Source organism: Lissotriton vulgaris, chromosome 8 (genome assembly GCF_964263255.1).
Source record: "Lissotriton vulgaris chromosome 8, aLisVul1.2, whole genome shotgun sequence".
Classification (NCBI taxonomy): Eukaryota; Metazoa; Chordata; class Amphibia; order Caudata; family Salamandridae; genus Lissotriton; species Lissotriton vulgaris.
The window spans coordinates 232,668,927-232,687,777 of record NC_141696.1 but is presented as its reverse complement, the minus strand read 5'-3'; the positions used below and the strand labels follow the sequence as shown (position 1 = coordinate 232,687,777).

The 18,851-nt window shown below is 44.0% G+C and overlaps 1 protein-coding gene across 4 annotated transcripts in view; it reads right to left on the bottom strand.

Annotated features, from left to right (window-relative positions):
• GRIK1 (glutamate ionotropic receptor kainate type subunit 1) overlaps nucleotides 1–18,851 on the bottom strand; it is a 959,769-nt gene that overhangs the window by 863,123 nt on the left and 77,795 nt on the right. The window lies entirely within an intron of this gene.

The following is an 18,851-nucleotide window of genomic DNA, read 5'->3' as shown; positions in this document are numbered from 1 at the left end:
TATGAATTTTCCACTGTAGCTCAGTCTTTACAGTTTTGAAGTAGGAGTACACTCTGATGCCAACCAAGGATCCAGTACCATGTCGGGCACCTCTTGAGGATCAGAACTGACTCCAGTAGATGCCAACAGAAGGGCTCAGTGAGGTCCAGTTGGTGCTGGTCAGCTGAGAGTAGCAGGGAAGACCTCTAGAAGCTTGTTGTGTCATTGTAGTTCAAACAAGAGGTCAACTACATGGCCATTGACTCACTTATGGGGATACTAGCATTATACTACAAATATATTTTCAAATATGTCTCTATTTAAGGTAATTTCATCTTGTTTTTTAACTCCCCATGCTGTCTATCTGCTCAGCTGTTGACCTGGAATTTACAAAAGATAGCATAGAGAGTGACTCGCAAGCAGCACAATTTTCAGTATTTTTCTACTTTTAAAAATCAATACAGACAGGAAACACGTTGGGGGATACGTACTAGGCAGTGGAAGAGAGAGGCGTTCTGAAAGGCAAGGCTGCACCATATTTACAAGAATGTGGTGCAGACTTGCGTTTCCCCCTGCTATGGCGTTAAGTTTAGCAACTTAGCGCAAACGCAGGCACCTTTGTACCAGAGTGAAAGGGTGTCTGCGTGCAGGTGAGGATTGTTTATGTGTAGGAAGGTGTCCCTTCCTGCACATAAACAATCCTAGAAATGCCATTCTGTCACTTTCATGCGTGCTGCTTCATGCAACACATGAACTTTTTAAAAGTTTGTGTATGTACAGGAAGGGACACCTTCCTAAACATGAACTAACAATGGCAAATTTGCTTTTTCCATGTGTGCTGCACAAGGTAGCACACATGAAAAAAAACAAAAACAAGGAGAAATAATGCATTTCTCCTTGTTTCACCATCTTAAGACCAGTTTTTACCTGGTCTTAATTTTGCCTCCTATGTACGCCACTATGTACTTAGGGGGCAGCGCCAAAATTAATGGGTGTTGTGGTGGAACGCCCACCGTAACAACCTCTGCCTACCCCTTTCACGCTAACCATATCATGAAAGGGGGCTTATGTACAAGGCAGCGATAAGCCACACTAAGTGGCTTAACACTACCTTGTACATATGGTGCAGCCCCTATCGCCATCACAACGTCTCTATAAGTGGCGTTGTGGTGGCGATAGGGGCTTGTACATATGCCCCATTGTTTCTGGCTGTATATTTCTGTATAAATCGGTAAATATTGAAAACTGTGAGCCTTACATATAAGTAATAAAAAGGGAGGTTTAGGCCTGGCAAAAGGTTTCTTTTGCCAGGTCAAAATGGCAGTTTGTACTGCACTATAGGCTGTAGTGGTAGGCTTGAGACATTCTATGTGGCATTTCAGGGGGTGGCACAATGAGTGCTACCGGCGACTAGTAGCATTTAATTTACATACCCTGGGTAGTAGGGACATATAAGTACACTAATTGTACCAATCAGATGTAGGCCATTTGACCATGTTTACGAGGGAGAGCCTTTACCACTGGTTAGCAGGAGGAAAGTCTGCAGAATCCTAAAGGCCAACAAAAATGGGTTCAGGAAAAAAAGACAAACATCTGGATGAACCTGCAGAAAGAGCCTGATCCAGCAATGACTTAAGTATGTTTTATCTAAGAGGCGTCCACCAACATTCATGAGGTGCTCAGCAATTATTGTGATCTAGATTGACAGGTCTAGGGCAAATATTGAGTAAACGTTCATTGAGAAACCATTGCACAACTACCATTGCCGAATTTAAGGATTGATTTAAGGAAGATCGAGCCGCAAAGAAACTGTAAAGTAGACAGAAAAGAAAAAATATAGAATAAAAGACATTGATAATGAATGCAAACGCACTTATGTTTCCAGAATGACAGCTAATTCACAGTGCAATATCTGTAATGGTTTATTGAATGCCTGTACATCGAACCTCCATTTGTACGTCAGGCATTGGTCCATCAGTGTCAGCATAGTCTGCCCACACAGATGGGATCAAACATTGACGAGTCAGGATAATGCATCTAACAGAGAAACTGCATTTTCTTACCTTCTTCCTGAACTCAATGACAGATTACAGCTAAGAATCCATATTTAAATCCCCCGGGCATTGTTTATGTTCAGTGCTTATCACGGCATGTGCACGATCAGCATACAATGGGGTTTGGGTTAATGCTACATTCTAGACACACTTGAGTCTCCACTGAGCCTCTGTCTTCGCATTATTTTCTGGTTTTTCAGCAGCAATATAGCACCCATTTTGTCTCCAACTCGCAGAGAATATAAATTAGCTTTTAAAAGATAAAATCTGATCTTTTAGTCACTGCTGCCTCTATTTATCTGTTCATAAACCTAGGTATCTGAGTTTATTGTTTTGTGTGATGCAGACATGTTCTGTGCAAACCGGCCAACTTCTAAATGAGATAATTAAATGAAGAAAGTATCTGATATAAAACCCAAATATTGTTATCGCGCCCAGCTCGGAGACATTTTAAGTCATTTGAGACCTGAGGGGAAGTGTCTTATCGACTTTGGACTTGGTGAACCATGTTCAAGTGTCTTGTGGTTTAACGCAATTCACTTCATTTCCCCTCGCCTAAAAAATAAATAAATACATGTGACCTTGTTTAGTGTAATCTGGTGCTTATGTAAATTGCTGCAATGCCCTTGACCGAGTTTGCTCTCTATATAACAGCAAAAAAATATAAATATTTTACAAGAGGTTGAATGTTTTCTAATAAAAGGTCTGATAATCAGTACCCTAGCATGGGTGCAAGATATATATTATTCTGTCCTATTTCAGATTGACACAGGCAACAGTTAGTACACATGTCAAATTACTAAGCGTAAATCTCTGATGTATTTGAAAAAAAAACATGATGGATGATTCATAAAAGCCTTTATGAATACAGTAGGTTGAATGACAGGAGTCATTGTTTTCATATTTGTGATGCCTTTGTTGATCAGCCTGTTAGACCTGACCCTTTTGACAGGTTTATCCCCAAACTCTTTGCCTTTTGCCTCCTATTTTCTGACCCCCGTTATTGTTGGCTAAAGGATTCTAGGCACTTTACCACTGCTGATCAGTCCTAAAGTGCATGTGCTCTCTGTATAAATTGTGACAATGATTGGTTATCCATGATTTGCATATTTGATTTACTGCAAGTCCCTAGTAAAGTTCACAGTGTGTGCCAGGGCCTGTAACTCAAATGCCACTAGTGGGCTTGCAGCACTGACTGTGCCACCCACATGAGTAGCCCTGGAAACGTGTGTCAGACCTACCACTGTAGTGTCTGCGCACGCAGTGGTAAACAGTCATGTTGTCCTGGCAAGTGCACCCATTTGCCATGCCCAAACCTCCCCTTTCCTTACATGTATGGCAACCATGTGGCAGGCCCAAGGTACCCCCATGGGCAGTGTGCAGTGTATGTGAAAGGTAGGACATGTACTGGTGTGTGTGACATGTCCTGAAAGTGAAATACTGTTTATTTAGTTTTTCACTATTGAAAGGCTGTCTGTCCCATAGGCTTATCATTGGGCTGCGCTGTAACATTTTACATGTGTAGTTTTCCATAGGCACAAGATTGAAAATGGAGTTTAGGCTCTCTGAACTCAGAATGTATTGACACGCCTTTTGGAGAAGGTGGTTAAAATCCTGTGCTGAATAGAGCAGGTCTGCATTTAGAGTGGAGGGAGGAGTTTCGATTGCACTTGAATACGCTGGGTCTCCTTTTTCACAATGCTATCTCCGCCCCCTGTGATAATGCTGCATCAGGGAAGACAAGACTTGTTTGGCCTGGGTTCAGAGACCCTTACAGCAAAGATAACAATGACAAAATGGGGTATAAGTATTGGACCTAAACCCCCAGGACTATAGATTACTTCCAGGAACAAGTGGACCTTGCAAGAAGAAGAGCGGAGGACTGTGTGAGGAGCGCTGTCTTTTCTGTGTGAGGTGTGAGTTGAGTTGCAGCTGCTGCTTCTGTCTGTGGTGGAGGAAAAGGACTGACATTTTGTTTTGCCCTGCTGTGGTATCCTACTTGTGAAGAATCACTAAGGGCTTGGTGTGCTTGCCTCCTGTTGGAAGTCTCAGGGTGATAAAAGACTTCAAATCAAGCAACCTGCCTGGGAGGAAAAGCTGCAGAACTATGTGAGGAGCACTGCCCCTGAGGTTTATGGGGGTGGGATGGCCTGCAGTTGCTGCTCCTGCTTAGAGCAGAAAAAGGGCCCTTTACCCTTTTACTGTAAAGAAAAATGTGTGTAGGAGATTACCTAAGTAGTGCGGGCTGAGAGCTCTATTGTTACCTTTCGAGGGCGTCCGGAGGACACTTTATTGGCCTGCTTAGAAGTAAAAGGAAATGCGTGGGGAGCGCTCCGCACTTGGTGTAACCCTGCCAGGAGAAAGTGCAGCGTGAGTACTTTAATTGCTGGGGCTCTCGCAATCTTAGTCTCCGATTCGGATGAGAAACATCCCCTGCGGGCGTGCCCCGTCATTGTCTGGGCAGCTGAAGAGGGGGCCCAGTACTGGAAATCGCCTAAGGGCATCTGGCCATTGTTGCAGCAACCCCCTCTAGGAAGCCTCTGAAGCGCGACCGAAACCACCCTGGAGCTGAGGGAGAAAGGCGGGGCCAGCCAAGAGAAAAACGTGAGGCCACAGAGCTGCTGCCGTGCAAGACGGCAGCCTACCCCATCAAGGAAGCCCCAAAGGAGGCCCAGGAGAGAGATGAGTGGGATGTCGGTGAAGCGGGAGGCTAGAGAAGTACCTCTGCCCTTCGCCGGTCAGGTGGTGAGACCAGGAGCCCTGTGATGGCTCAAGGCCGGTGAATACCCTTGAGACCGGGTGAGGGCCCTTCCCCTCACCACACGGCTGGAACCACACGACACCCGAGAGCAGGCAGCAGCACTAGTATCTACCTGGGGAAGGGCGCAGTGATTGTGGCGGCTGCACCGCATGGTTGCTGGTAGCTTCCATGAGGAGATTCTGCACGCGGGAGACCCAGCGAGGTAGCCCCACCAGCGACGGCAGTGCATATAGCCCCCAGCCTGATACCTACAGTGAGGACATTGCTACAAAAACTTACCCTACAGCTTTCAGTAGGCGTGCAGCAGTTCCTGTGGCAAAAATTCAGGGCCTCGTTTAAATGCAGTGTTGTAGGTATTATGCCTCCAACCTAAACAGCTGCATCTTCAAGCTCTGATAAACGGAGGTACGTCACCTGGATGCCATAGAGTTCCAGGTCAACAGATATAATTGCCATACCTTGCTATTATGTACAGTGGGACTGTTTTGATGACAAGTACAATACAAAGGTGGTTGCTTCCTGGCAATAATGATGGTGCTATGGCTAATGTTTCCCTAACCTGTACAACCTGTAAGTGTTTACCTTATTGCACTACCTGTGATGTCATGATAAGTGCCTAGTTGGCAAAGTGATTCATGATCTACGTGTGTAATAGTAATTGCCTAGTTGGCAAGGTGATGTATGATCTACATGCATTATGGCAAGTGCCCTAGTCTTTTTGTGAGTGTTCTCTGATTCTGTGTATCATGCCTGTTAGGTCAGTTGCAGTATTTTTAAAAAGGGACGAGATGTGCATGTTTTCTAAAATGCTAATGTCACAGAGTTGAACTGCAAATGAGTGATGCACTATATAAGGCTTCCTAAACACTAAAACCTAAGAGGAACCCAATCGCAAATATCCCATTCTAAGTTAAATAAAGAGAGTAAAAAATAAAAAAGAATAATTCACAGGGAAATGTCTAAAAAATATATACCTTAAAACCTAAATCACTAATCTTAAAAATCCTCATTTGCTGTCCTTCATATGAACATTCCCAATCAATAAATATTGTTAGAACTGGGGGTCTCTAGTTGGCAGAGGTAGGTACCACTGTCCAAATAGGGACCCTTTCTTTTAGTCAGGGTAAGGAGGAAACCCTCTGAGATAACCCCTGCTCACCCTCTAGGTAGCTTGGCACGAGCAGTCAAGGCTAATCAGAAGGCCATGTGTAAATTATTTGTACCAACGCTCACAGTAACACAGTGAAAACACCACAAACTGACTCCACAATAGTTTAGAAAAATAAAGATATTTAATCTAAACTACACAAGACCAAAACAACAAAAATCCAACATACACAGTTCAAGAATGGGGTTTCAAAAGAGTTCTTAAGGTTGCGATAAAGTTCTTTAGGTTGGGATAAAATAATCCACAGTTGCGTGAAAAGTTCACAGTTATGTCACGTTTCCGACACAGTACCTTGAGTTGCGACAAAGTTCCAAAAGCAGAAGCTGATGCGGTAGAAAACAAGCGATGCGTTGCTCCTGAGACATTGGGGAGGCGATGCGACAGCCCCGCTGCAGCAGCGGGCGTGTTGCGACGCATCCAGTCTGTATGGGGAGGAAGGCCACTTGTATGGATTCCGGTGCGTAGGTTCCGTAGGAAGTTTGTTCTCGCAAAGGCACGATGCAACGCTCTCGTAGGGTCTGCGACAATATCCGGGGCGACGATGCGCGATCCAGCGGCAATCTCTCTCTCGCAGCTTCTCGATGTGATGATCTGCGATGATGTTCGCAGCAACGTGATGCGGTCCGCAAGCAAGCGGTGCGGCGTTCTCACCCAGCGATGACAGGCTCTGCGACGACAATCGCAGCAATGGTAATCTTCCCGCCCCGGTCAGGTGCACCCCGCAAATGAAGGATGCAATGGCTCTGACAGCGGCAACAGGTGCTGCGACAATCTCGGCCTTCGTAGCGGCGGGAATTTCCTCGTACTGTCGGGGATGCGCTCCGCAGCAAGCGATGCGATAACTTTTCTGTAGCAAAGTCTTTAAATCTTGGATTCCAGCTTGCCGGTACAGGTACAACTTCCAGAGGCACCACACATGGGGCACGCACTCCAGGAAGGACAGAACTCTCTCATTAGAGCTCAGGGGAATCTGGACGTGAAATCCTTTTGTTCCTGGGACTTCAAAACAGGGAGCCAGCTCTTCTCAGGCCCTTGGAGATTCCTTCAAGCAAGGGGACACAGCACAAAGCAAAGTCCTTCCCCTTGGCAGCAAAGCAACAGCAGGGCAATCCAGCAGAGCAACAGCTGGACAATCTTCCTTCTTCAGTTTCAGCTTTCTCCTTGGCAGAGGTTCCTTCTTGATTCCAGGATGTTTTAATTTTCTGTAATCAGGGGTCCTGTACTTATACCCCTAAAAGTCTTTGTTCTCTTTGTGCATGTGGGCGCAGAGCCCGGTCTGAACCAGTTCTGGGTGTTCCTTGAGCACTTTGTTTTCCTGGCTTCTCCTTTCCTTTCAGAGTGAGGGGCAGGGTTGTCAGCCGCCCAGCAGGAGGTGGAGCCAGCATTGTGGAATGCAGGCACAGCCCTATTCAGGCCCAGGTGCTATCTCCTCCCACCATTCCAGTTGCAATGCAGTCATTCAGCCTAGGGCTGACTCAGCCAGCCTCCTGGGGAATCCCCAGCCCTTGTCACTCCCAAACCAGACAGTCAATACACAAACAGGCCAAGTCACACAGAAGGGTCAGACAAGAGAACAGCAACTTTCTAAAAGTGCTGTTCTCAAACACAGGATTTAAAAACAACCTTTCCTAAAAGATGTGTTATTAAATTCGGAGTTCAGGGATACCAGACTTTTATGTCCTATCTTGTTCCTATGGGAAGATATGCTGGTAGCCACTGTAGCCAGCATCTCCCATGATAGCCTATGGAGCAAGATAGCCTTGCAGCAGTGAAAAACGAAAATGGCTGTAATTCACTACCAGAGTATGTCACCTGCACAAGTACATGCTCTACCTTTCACATACACTGCACCCTGCCCAAGGAGGTACCTTGGGCCTTGCATAGGGGTGACCAATGTGCACAAAAAGGAAAGGGGTAGGCCTGGTCAGTGGGGACACTGACCAGCAGGGCATGGCAGTTCACAGACTGCACACAGGCACTCTGGTGGCAGGCCTGAGACACCATTTTGGGGCTACTCATGTGGGTGGCACAATCAGCGCTGCAGGCCCACTAGTAGCATTTGCCATCACCAGCCCTGGCACACCCAGTGCACTTTACTAGGGACTTCTTGGTGATACAAATGTGCCAAGCATGTATATCCAATCACAATAACAATTTACACAGAGAGCATATGCACTTTAGCACTGATCAGCAGTGGTAAAGTGCGCAGAGTCCTATTACCAACAGCCACGGGTCAGGAAAAATTAGGGAGGAAGAAGCAAAAAGTTTGGGGATAACCCTGCAAAAAAGGGCCAGTTCCAACAAATATTATGAAGGACAGTTAGTATAGCGCTACATAAGGTACACCTTCTTGCTCAGTGATGGTTTTTAATAACGTTAGCTAAGCATCTGATCAACACCTGGGTATCACGTCCCAGACACACGAAGCATGTGTGTTATTTCAGGTTGCTTTGCAAGGAAAGAGCAAAACAAACTTGTGTGAAGCTGCAGAGCATACAGCATCCTCCTTAGTTCCACTACCTCACCAGTAATGAGTTTTTCTCTTTTATTAAACTGATGTGTAGATACTGCATGTGCATCTGCTGCCTGTGGATAAGACTCGTGATAAGTAAAGTTCTACACTTGGGGGCAGAGCGGTTATTGCAAAAGGAAAGTAATCCAATCTAACCAAGCTCATACAAGTCCTTTTTAGAGGGGAAACGTGATCATGGTGGCAGGTAAATTCACATGCCTGCTTATATTTTTTCTGATCAACACTGGAACACCTAAGCAGAATATTCAGCGTCTGGGAACCCTGAGAAAGCTTTATCTTTGATCAGAATATGCAGATTAGAAATCTGATTGCCCATAGTTCAGTGGTCTTCCCTTTAACCTGCGTCCCTAATGCAAAATAGGCACAATGCCATGGAGAGTTTAAAGGAAAAGTGACAGAGGACAAAAAACATAGACAGTCTGATATCTAACAATCCAAGACTCATCAAGTGGCAGGTGAGTGACTTTCAATATAAAATGAAGTATTTGATTTCGAGTCAAGTTTTGAATTGCCTCTGTCCTGCAACCCTGTGTAAGGGGAAAGTGAATTCAGTTCATTTATGTAATCACAAATTGAATCAGCGCATGCAGAAAATGAGTTCTGCATTTTTTTTCCTGCGACTGCTTCCCAAAACATGGGCGTGTTGGAGTCTACTTGGTGCAGATATTTCCACAATCATGCTACGCTAAAGGAAGGGGCATGCGTGCCCATCACAGATCCCAAAGCTGCTCCGATCTGCAATTCACATTTTTTCCTGCAAGTGCCCCAGCACAAAATGTGTGTTGGGGGAGTTGTTGCAGATCTCACCACATTCAAGTTTCACAAAGAAACGCAGTGCAGGTGAATTCACCACATTTCCATACTTCTGCTATGGCATAGGGCTGGTGAAGGTTGAGGCGCAAGCTGACAGGGGGCAGAAATGCCATATGTCCTTACTGAAACCACTATGTACTCCACTACTCTTGGAAGTTTTAAAAAGTGAAAATGTACATCAATGCATTGAGATTTTAGATTTCTTCAAGTCCTGAATATGTCCCAGCCAGTCCCAGGGGGGATGTGGATATGCTGGAAAGGGGGGGCATACTGAATAGTGTGGCTCCTATTCCTCTACACAAAGGGCGTATTGGAGCCAATGGATACAAGAGCAACAGGTATGTGTCGGCTATGCAATGGGGGCAGAGGGCAAGAAACGGAGCACCTGCTTCCGGTTTGGTCCTGTCTCAAATCCTGGCTGTTGATTGGGATCTCTGGCTAGAAAATTGCAGCCGCACATCTCCAAGGGGCATCTTGGCACAGTTATGTAATCTAGAGCACTGGATAATGGTTTGTAGAGGTTTTCCTTGCTCTTATGTGGCTAGCGTCTAAAAGAGCATAGAAAAATACTGCCTGGCTGCGCTCAATACAGAATGCCTCAAAAATCTCCTATTTACCATTTCGACTTTCTAGCTTTCTTGACTACTACGAAATATTTGCTATAGTTTTAAATTTACATTTGGTTTATCCTGTAGCAGATTTCTTCTTTTTCTCCTAATGTTCAGTCACCTAATCTCCAAGTTTCAGGCCTTTTTTTCCAAAATGTATTGATTGTTTTAGAAATGAGGTTTCTGGTTGGCTAAGGTACGTGCCTCAGCCAAGTAGAACCTACCACCAGGGCCAGACTGGGAACCGAACCCGGCCCTGGCAAACTGCTCGGGGGGGGGGGGGGGGGGAATGGGAGGGGGGTGCAGCCGAGCTGTTTGCTAAGGCCGGTTGCGGACGATTTTGTTACTGGGGGCGATATTGCTAGCCTGGTAACAAAAACGCCCCCCTCAGGCCTAAAACTTGCCCCCAAACTGGCGACCCACCGGGAAACGCCCAGTGCCCGCTACGGCCAGTCCGCCCCTGCCCACCACTCTAGTCTAGATACATAACAAAGATAATCTGTGTTCACCGTCTGGTAGCTTACCTTGGCGCAGAAGCACGTAGGCTTATCAACAGAGGCATTGTGTAAAGTATTTGTGCAACATACACAAACACACAGTAACACAATGAATACATCACAAAAAAACTCCACACAGGTGTAGAACTATAGCGTATTATATTCTTAACAAAACAAGACCAAAAACAGTACAAGTATCACTGTAAATGCCTAGAGAAAACACAGGGTTAGAAAGGCATTTGCTTCCTTTGGTTCTTTTCAGTAAGACTTTGTGAGCTTGTAATGATCCAAGTCGTGGAGCGATAAATTAGCTTGTTCAAAAAGTACTCCACTTTGAGCAGGGCACAACAGCTGCTGACCCTCCATATTTAAGGCCGGTCACTCGAGATCGATGTGAATACTAGGTTCTGGCTGCCCGTAGCAGAGCACCAAACAGTTACGGGATTTTGCGGGTCCTGTAGGACACAGTACCCTTCAGTAGCCAGTCGAGCTGGAGTCTGATGCTGCTGTGTCAAAGGAACGAGGGTAGACACAACAGTCTCCCTCTTTCATGAAATGTAGGGTGAGCTGAGTCACGTTGAACCGCTTTCGGCAGTGAGGCTTGGGAAGCAGGCAACTATGATGAGCAGTCTCCCCAGATGGGACCCATATGGAGATTGGAGCCATGCTGGGATTGGTGCTCCTTGCTCTGACAATTTGTAGGGTATGATGAGCCACACAGAACAGTCTTCAGTGGTGTGGCTTCGGGGAACAGCTGATCACTGTAATCTTTCTAAAAGTGACACTCCTAAACTAGGAATGCCAAATCCAACTTTATCAGTCAAGAGGACTTTTCAGTACAAATCCAAAGATAATAAATATCAAGAACCTACTCCTCTGCGATCAGGAATTACAACTTTAAAGTATTTTAAAGAATCCCCAATGATAACTTATGAGAGGAGCCACCTCACAGTAGTGAAAAACGTATTTGTGTGTTTGTCGCTATCAGGACATGTAAGACATACAGGTTCATGTCCTAACTTTTGCTTATATGGCCCATAGGGTCACTTAGTGCCTACCGTAGAGATGACCTATATGTAATAAAAGGGGAGTTTAAGTCTTGGAAAGTAGTTTTAAATGCCAAGTCGCAGTGGCAGTAAAGTGCACACAAAGGCCCTGCAATGGCAGACTACTTATGCGGGTGGCACAATCATTGCTGCAGGCCCACTAGTAGCATTTGAGAAACAGGCTCTGGTTTTATGGGATACTACTTTACAAGAGACTCACTAGTAAATCAAATATGCCAATCCGGTATATGCCAATCATAAACATGTTTAGGGAGAGCGCATGTGCTTTAACACTGGTTAGCAGTGGTAAAACGCTGAAAGTCCTTACGCCAACAAAAAGAGAATCAGCAAAACAGGAGGCAAAAGGCAAAAAGTCTGGGGAAACACCACCCGAAGGATGCCAGGTCTAACAGTCTACCTGGCATTTTTATTACTTTATGTACTTTTCCCATGTCCTAATTCTCTCCTATACCCTCCCCAACACCCCCCCCCACGCAATCTACTCCTTTTGACCATACTAGCTTCCTGTTAGTCCTGTAACAATCTATATGAGGTACAAGATTTCTGATTTGTAATGCATAACAGGTTATCCTAATTTCTGAGCGTGTTTAGATTTTTAATTCAAGTCTAAATAATTGTACAAGTACACACACCAATAAAGTAAGGCTTCACCACGAAAGGTGGTATGCAGCCAGGACTGACTATTTGGCAGGTCTTGTAAATAAATAGGGTGTGATTGAAAACAATATATTTAGTGCAGCACACAAAAGAACCTTCTATGTTTGACTACATAAGCTATAGAGCAATATTATTCATGACGTGTGCACAAGATAACAAAAGTCTCAGTACTGCTGTGAGACATACATTTTTATGCGCGCCTGAGAAAGAAAATATTTGTCCAAAAGAAATTTTGCAATCTAACGTGGACTACCGCAGAGAGGCGTATATAAAATGCTAAAATAATAAAATAGTGAGAAATATTTCTAATATTTTCAGTGCAAATCGTGCAAATAAATGTAATGCCAATACGCTCCCGCCCCATAGACATATGGGAGCCCTTCCTATCCTTTCTTCACCTAAAAGATTCCTCTTTGTAGGTATCGGACGAGTCTGATCGGAGGCACACTCTGACCAGGATGGCAATCAGCCATTTGCCCCAGCTTCCCAAGAGTGATATTGTACGGTACTCTTGCTAAGATAAGTGAATGTATATGATGGCAGCAGCGGCTCCTCTGCTAAGGCGGAGGAGCGTTGCCCAACTGCTCTCTGTGAAGTTCAAAATGGAAAAATAAAATGATACTAACGCAATATTATTATCCTTTTTTTCCGTACTGGCTCAGTTGGTTTACATTCTATGTGCGGGCGGGTCTGGGCTGTCCAGAGCAGGAGGATGAGTGGTGCGCACTCTCTAACTGGGCATGACAGTTTTGCCGGTCATCTTGGGCCGGTCAAACAGTCATGTGCACTTAGCATGTTTTCAACCTAGCTATATTGCACAGTATGGTGGAGAACATGCACAGGCTCCCACTCCCTGTCTAAGCACCGAACCAGGTGACAGCAGTGTTGTGATGGGCTAGGGGAGTCTGGGAGCCTGTGTGCTTCTGGTACAAGACACCGAGGACGAAGGAGAGGTGGCGGCAGCACTATGAGTGCTATGTTTTTTTTTTCATTCCTACCACCCCGCCCCTGTTCCATAGTAGCCGCCACTGCATGGTGGACCCATTACCGCCTTGTTGGTCACATCCCCTACAGGATATTAGGCTGTAAACTGCGGTGAACAAAAGCACACAGCAGCTGACCAGGGTTTCGCACATCAACTTTGTCTGTTTCAGAAATATTTGGTGGTGCGGCTACTCTCACCATCCACTGCCAAGGATGTATATCTGATCAATAGTATGTAAGAGTGTAGAGGCGCACACAATGGAGTCAGGTTCAAGGACGATCACATGCATCCAACATTCCATGAGGAGGAGCGGCGGAGAACGGAGACCATATCACAGGTACCGTCGCGTTCTAACGCGAACTTCAACCCCACCGAAGCCGGTTATCTTACCGAGCTTACTGACCCCCCCTCCGCCCTGGAGCCCCCCCTAAGGGGTCCGGAATCAATACTCTTCTTGACTCTCCATAGTGACATTTTCTAGCCAATACGGGGGACTCGAACCATCATTCCACTTGAAATTGAGTGTGAAGCACTTTTCAGGAACACACTGTGATCTACTGTGATCGTCCTTGAACCCAATTTCCTAATAGGAACCACATCGAGAATCACCGCACGGACTTGACTGTCTAGTATATGCCCTGATGAAATTCCCAAGGCACGAATGGGAATGAAACGCGTTGGCTGTGCCGTTGTACGTGAAAATAAAGAATACTTTTTAAAAAAAAAGAACAGAAGATCTACACGTTTTATGGACTCTCTGTATCACTGACTCCATTGTGTGCGCCTCTCCACTCTTATATGCTGTAAACTGCGGTGATTATATGACACTAGGTTTTCCCCTAGCCCCTGTTTCTTGGTTTTTCTAAATGTCATTCAAATTGCATCTGTACTGCTCAAACACAAATTGTGTATATGGGAGTGTGATTCCTGTGGTTGTAATGGTCTTTATCGCAAAAATGCCAATAAAAATATATTTTTTTAAATGATACTCAGTAGTATGAACGCATGAAATTCTCCCTTGCAACTCAGACAAGTGCCCACAATTTAGTTTATTCACAATTTTTGTATAATTTAATGATGCTCATACAAATTGGATACCATGAATGAACTGCCTCTTGTAAATGATTTTCAATCATATCTGACATCCGCTGTACAGTGCTCTTTTACTCCCTTGCTCAGTACGCACTACAGACATAAATGCATGCCTGAATCAATTTACGTAGACCAATAGAAGATTAAGCACATATATCATAATATCCGGCTAACATTTCTATATATTTCTTAATCAGTGCTCACCTCTGAATCATATCTATCAATGTAAAACTTCTAAAATTGTTTCAGGTATTTCTCGGCTCCTGAAGTTTCACTGAATATCGTGGCCTAGTGTCCTTAATATAAATCACAAGCAAATCTTTACATTGGAGTTCAAAATAGAAATCATGCGTGTTTGTGCCTGTATGAGTCAGGCAAAATTTCCATTTCTCAGAGCCGTTTTCCTAGTTTTCTTGTTTTTTTACAGCAATTTCTGGCTAAAGTGGGAAATTTGAAGTGGATCGCTGTTGGTATACAGGTGTCAAAATCTCCCCTCTTTACGTCTTACATGTCTCTTTGCTCCAAGTCATTGAAGGCTTATTAAGTAGGACCCAACCTTCTCTCCTCTGGAGTTTTCCTCCATATTTTCATGACAAGTTCCTTGAGCTTTGTCAAATGGGACTACATATTTGTGACACAGTGATACTGAGAGTATGCTCACCGCTTTCGTGTAATGCATTATTTATTTGGTATTTAGGTATTGGTCACTTGAAACATGGTCTAACTGCTTTAAAGCAAATTTGGATATTGGATGGGGTAATAGCAAATGAGATGGAAGATATAGTGAGAAGAAAAAGAGAAAGATTCAGGAGGAACAATGAATAATCAATGGAACACATAGATCGTGAGTGGTTCTGAATCTGAGAAGGTCATGTTCATCTTGTGGGTCTGTAGATGAATACTAGAGAATTTCATCATGATGCTGCCCTGATAGAGAAACTTCAATAACCATCTCTGACTGCGACCCTCTGGAACTTACAAAATGGTGGCATTTTATAAATGAGTTTCCCGAACGGTGTGTGTTTGATGAAACATTATTTACAGTCTATAGAGGTAATTTCCTCCTCTGCCGAAACCACAGGAGACTCAAGTTTAGCGCCGGGATGCTCCAGGGTTACTGCGCGCTCTACAAAACCTTTAAATAAATAAAATAAATAAAGCAGATGGACAATCATTTAATGCAGGTTCCAACTAATGGCCAATGTAGTTCTTTAAATGCTTCACTGATGGCCATGTGGTTTCAGATTGCAAATAAGTCTTGTTGTTTTTTTTGTTTTTTTTATTCTGGTCTGGATGAAAGAGAGACCAATGTAAAGGTAGTTGGCATGGTCAAGCAGCCCGAAAGAGCGCCTGTCCAACCATCTTATATGTAAATTAGACTAATTTCCAAACAACTACAGTCCCACTGTTTTATCCGGTATCGAGTTTTGTCATGAAAGGGCACAGTGTATTTACATACAGGAAATTAAAAAAACATTGCAAATGTGAATGGGGAGAATTGAAATATTCGATATTCTGGTTTCCAAAGGGTTTGAGTTTCCTACAATAGGACTTACTGACATTTAAACACTACATTGACATCCCTGACAACCACAGTCATGAGTGCAACCAGATATAGATGAAGATTCAACCTAAGTTCAGACACCCAGGACAGTAGCTGGCTTTATCCAGTGATACCTTTACACCCTGAAGATCACACCCAACTGGGATCATAAGTGGCTTTAATAGCCATTCTTGTCGCCACTGAGTCCTTTACACTACACATAGCATCTCCATCACCGTGAGGATGACTAGCACCCTAAGCACCCTTTGAGCCACCTTGAAATAATACACATGATTAAACAACCCCCCCCTCCCCATAATAAAATAGCATTTTCAGTACCCTTCAAATTACCTCTGTCTTATGGTCGTGAAAAATACTTTGCAATTGACGCTATTAGTTATCAGTATAGATGAGATTTTGCACCTGTGAATATCTTTAGAAGACACCCACCAAACTCATTGAATATTGATATCACCTCAGAGGCAAATTCTATTCTGAGACCACCACATTTTATACATGATGATTGAAGGGGCCTTGATCTAACCATTCAACAGATGAGCCTTAAGAACAAATCTCTGTTCAAAGTTAGCGGGCTCCAGCTAGGGTAAGAGCTTAGATGAGAGTCTGCAACCAACATGCCAGATCGCATCTTCATTGAAAATACACATTCACCACTCTGTCAAGGACCCACTCTATAGATATGAATCAAGTTACCCATTCCCTTATATTGGAACCTATGGAGCAGAAGGTCTATTACCAAATAAACAACAAGCAACTAAGGTAGTATCCAATTTCCATCCTCCATTCTGCTGAATGCTCATTTTTGAGAAATGTCTTCGATCTAAGCCCCTCAACCTTCTGATACTAAACATGAATGGAATAGGGCAGTATATCAAGAAGAAAGTACTCATATTTCTCCCTCAAAAAAGGCTGACATAGCAATACTCCATGAAAAACACCTACTCTAGAAAGTCAGACAAACTATGATGAGATTGGGTAGACAGGGTATATCTAGCAGCCACACGAGGACGTCTGACAACGCTCCAGGGACAACATATTCAAGCTTCAAAAAGTGTGGGGTTGCTATTCTCTTGCAGAAACCCCTACCATACAATATAATCAAAACATGGTAGATCCAAATGGATGATATTTCTTTGGTAAGATTTCTCTCTATCACAAACCACTGATCAATATATGCCTCCAACACATTTAAAACTGCTAAACTGTGATCTTCTCACATCCACACATGGACTTTGGAGAATGAACATCTCCAGATACAAACTACCATCAGAGGAAAAAAACATTAAAGAGCACATCAGACTGTATATTCTTCAAAACCAGGGATGTGTGTCATCAACAAAGAAGCTGTGAACAGCTGGGATGGCCTCAGTGAGGGACTAAGGTAGAGAGATGGTGCCAACAGGAAAAAGAAGCACATGAAATCACAAACCTCCTTGAGACAAGATCAGAACCTCACAAAGACATATGAACCCCCCCCCCACCTCCCTAAACAGGAGAATGTGGAAGAGGCAAAATCCTCTCTTCACTCATTGTTTACCTTGTTAGCTGAATACACAATCACTCGCCTTTGAAGACACCATTACAAGCTGGGCTTGAAGGCATCTATTAGCTATACAATTAAAACAGAGGCCCAATCTGCTGTACCAGCTATGTTTGCAGTACATGCACCCTACAACCACATCCACAAAAGATATCTAAAAACTTTGCAACCTTTTACGAATTGTCATACACAAGTAAGAGGGTCAAATGATAATTCACACCGCTTGTGATTTCCTAAGAGAAGATTTTGATAAGTCACGATAGACCTCAAATGCTCACAAATATCACACGGTTTAGAGAAAAGCTTAAAAACAACGTTTCACATGTAAATACATGTAGCAGCTGAGAAAAGCAAAAACACTCCGTTTGCCGTGCTGCCTGAGTGAGGGCAACACAAAATGGCGACGAGACACAAAAGGGCGGCTAAATACGGGACGAAGTCAGTAAACCAAAGAACCTCACCCGTATTCCAGTGCAGAAGAGTGCTGCTTATTTGGTCCACTTTGTTCTGGTCTTGACAGGGTATTCAATTAATACTTCAATCTGTATGAGAGTTATCTTAAAAGCGGCAAGAGGCTGAGATGTATTACCCGTAGGAAACATGGTAAAAAGCGCTGAAATACGCGGTGTCACCGACGGCTGCTTGCTCTGTCTCTCTGAATCATATATTGTTGTCTGACCCTTCAAGTATACTACTGACTGTGTGTTTAGATTGACCACAATAGGATAGGTCATGCCACAGGCTTTAAAGACATGTTGTGAGACAAAAGTGGTAACCTGAGCCTATGCACTAGATGTATTTTCATCTAAAATACAACACACTGCTAGGAGAATGCACTATCTCCAATCATGTTTTGTTTCAGAAGTAAATAGGACAAACACATGCTTCATTCCTGCTCCCCACAGCATTACTTTGTGCAGCTCTCCCCTCTACACTGCACACACAAACTTACCTTATGGGAGGCACAGCTATGGTCATCTTGCTATGGAAATGTCTACCCTTTGAGCAAAGTGCATTTGGCTGGACTTTAACAGCGTGTTGTAGCCCTTGCACAGGTCACAGAACCATGTTACCACTCAGTTGGAGGCAGCTGGTAACGATTCCAAAGTTCTATATCAGATTGTTAACACTTTTTTAAAACCGGCAGCATGTGAAAGTGCAGACATGGCGTCACAACACCTTTGTGATAATATCTCGCACTTTTTCACCGAATAAATTGATGCCATTTATGATAAAATAGAGGCACTTATCCCTGTCACGACTGGCCTAGATAATTTAACTTCGGTACCAACTGCGCCCACCAATTCGCATTCATTTAATGATTTCCCTGAAATTACCTTACAAGAGGTTCAGAAGCTGTCCATGGACATCAAAAGTGGGAGCCCGGTAGATCTACTCCCAGCCAGGCTCATGGGTCCTTTGGGGACAACACTTGGTCCTGATATTCAGAAACTGGTGAATCTCTCACTTAATACAGCTAAGGTCCCTCAGCAATGGAAAACGGCCTTAGTCAGACCAATTAGGAAAAATACA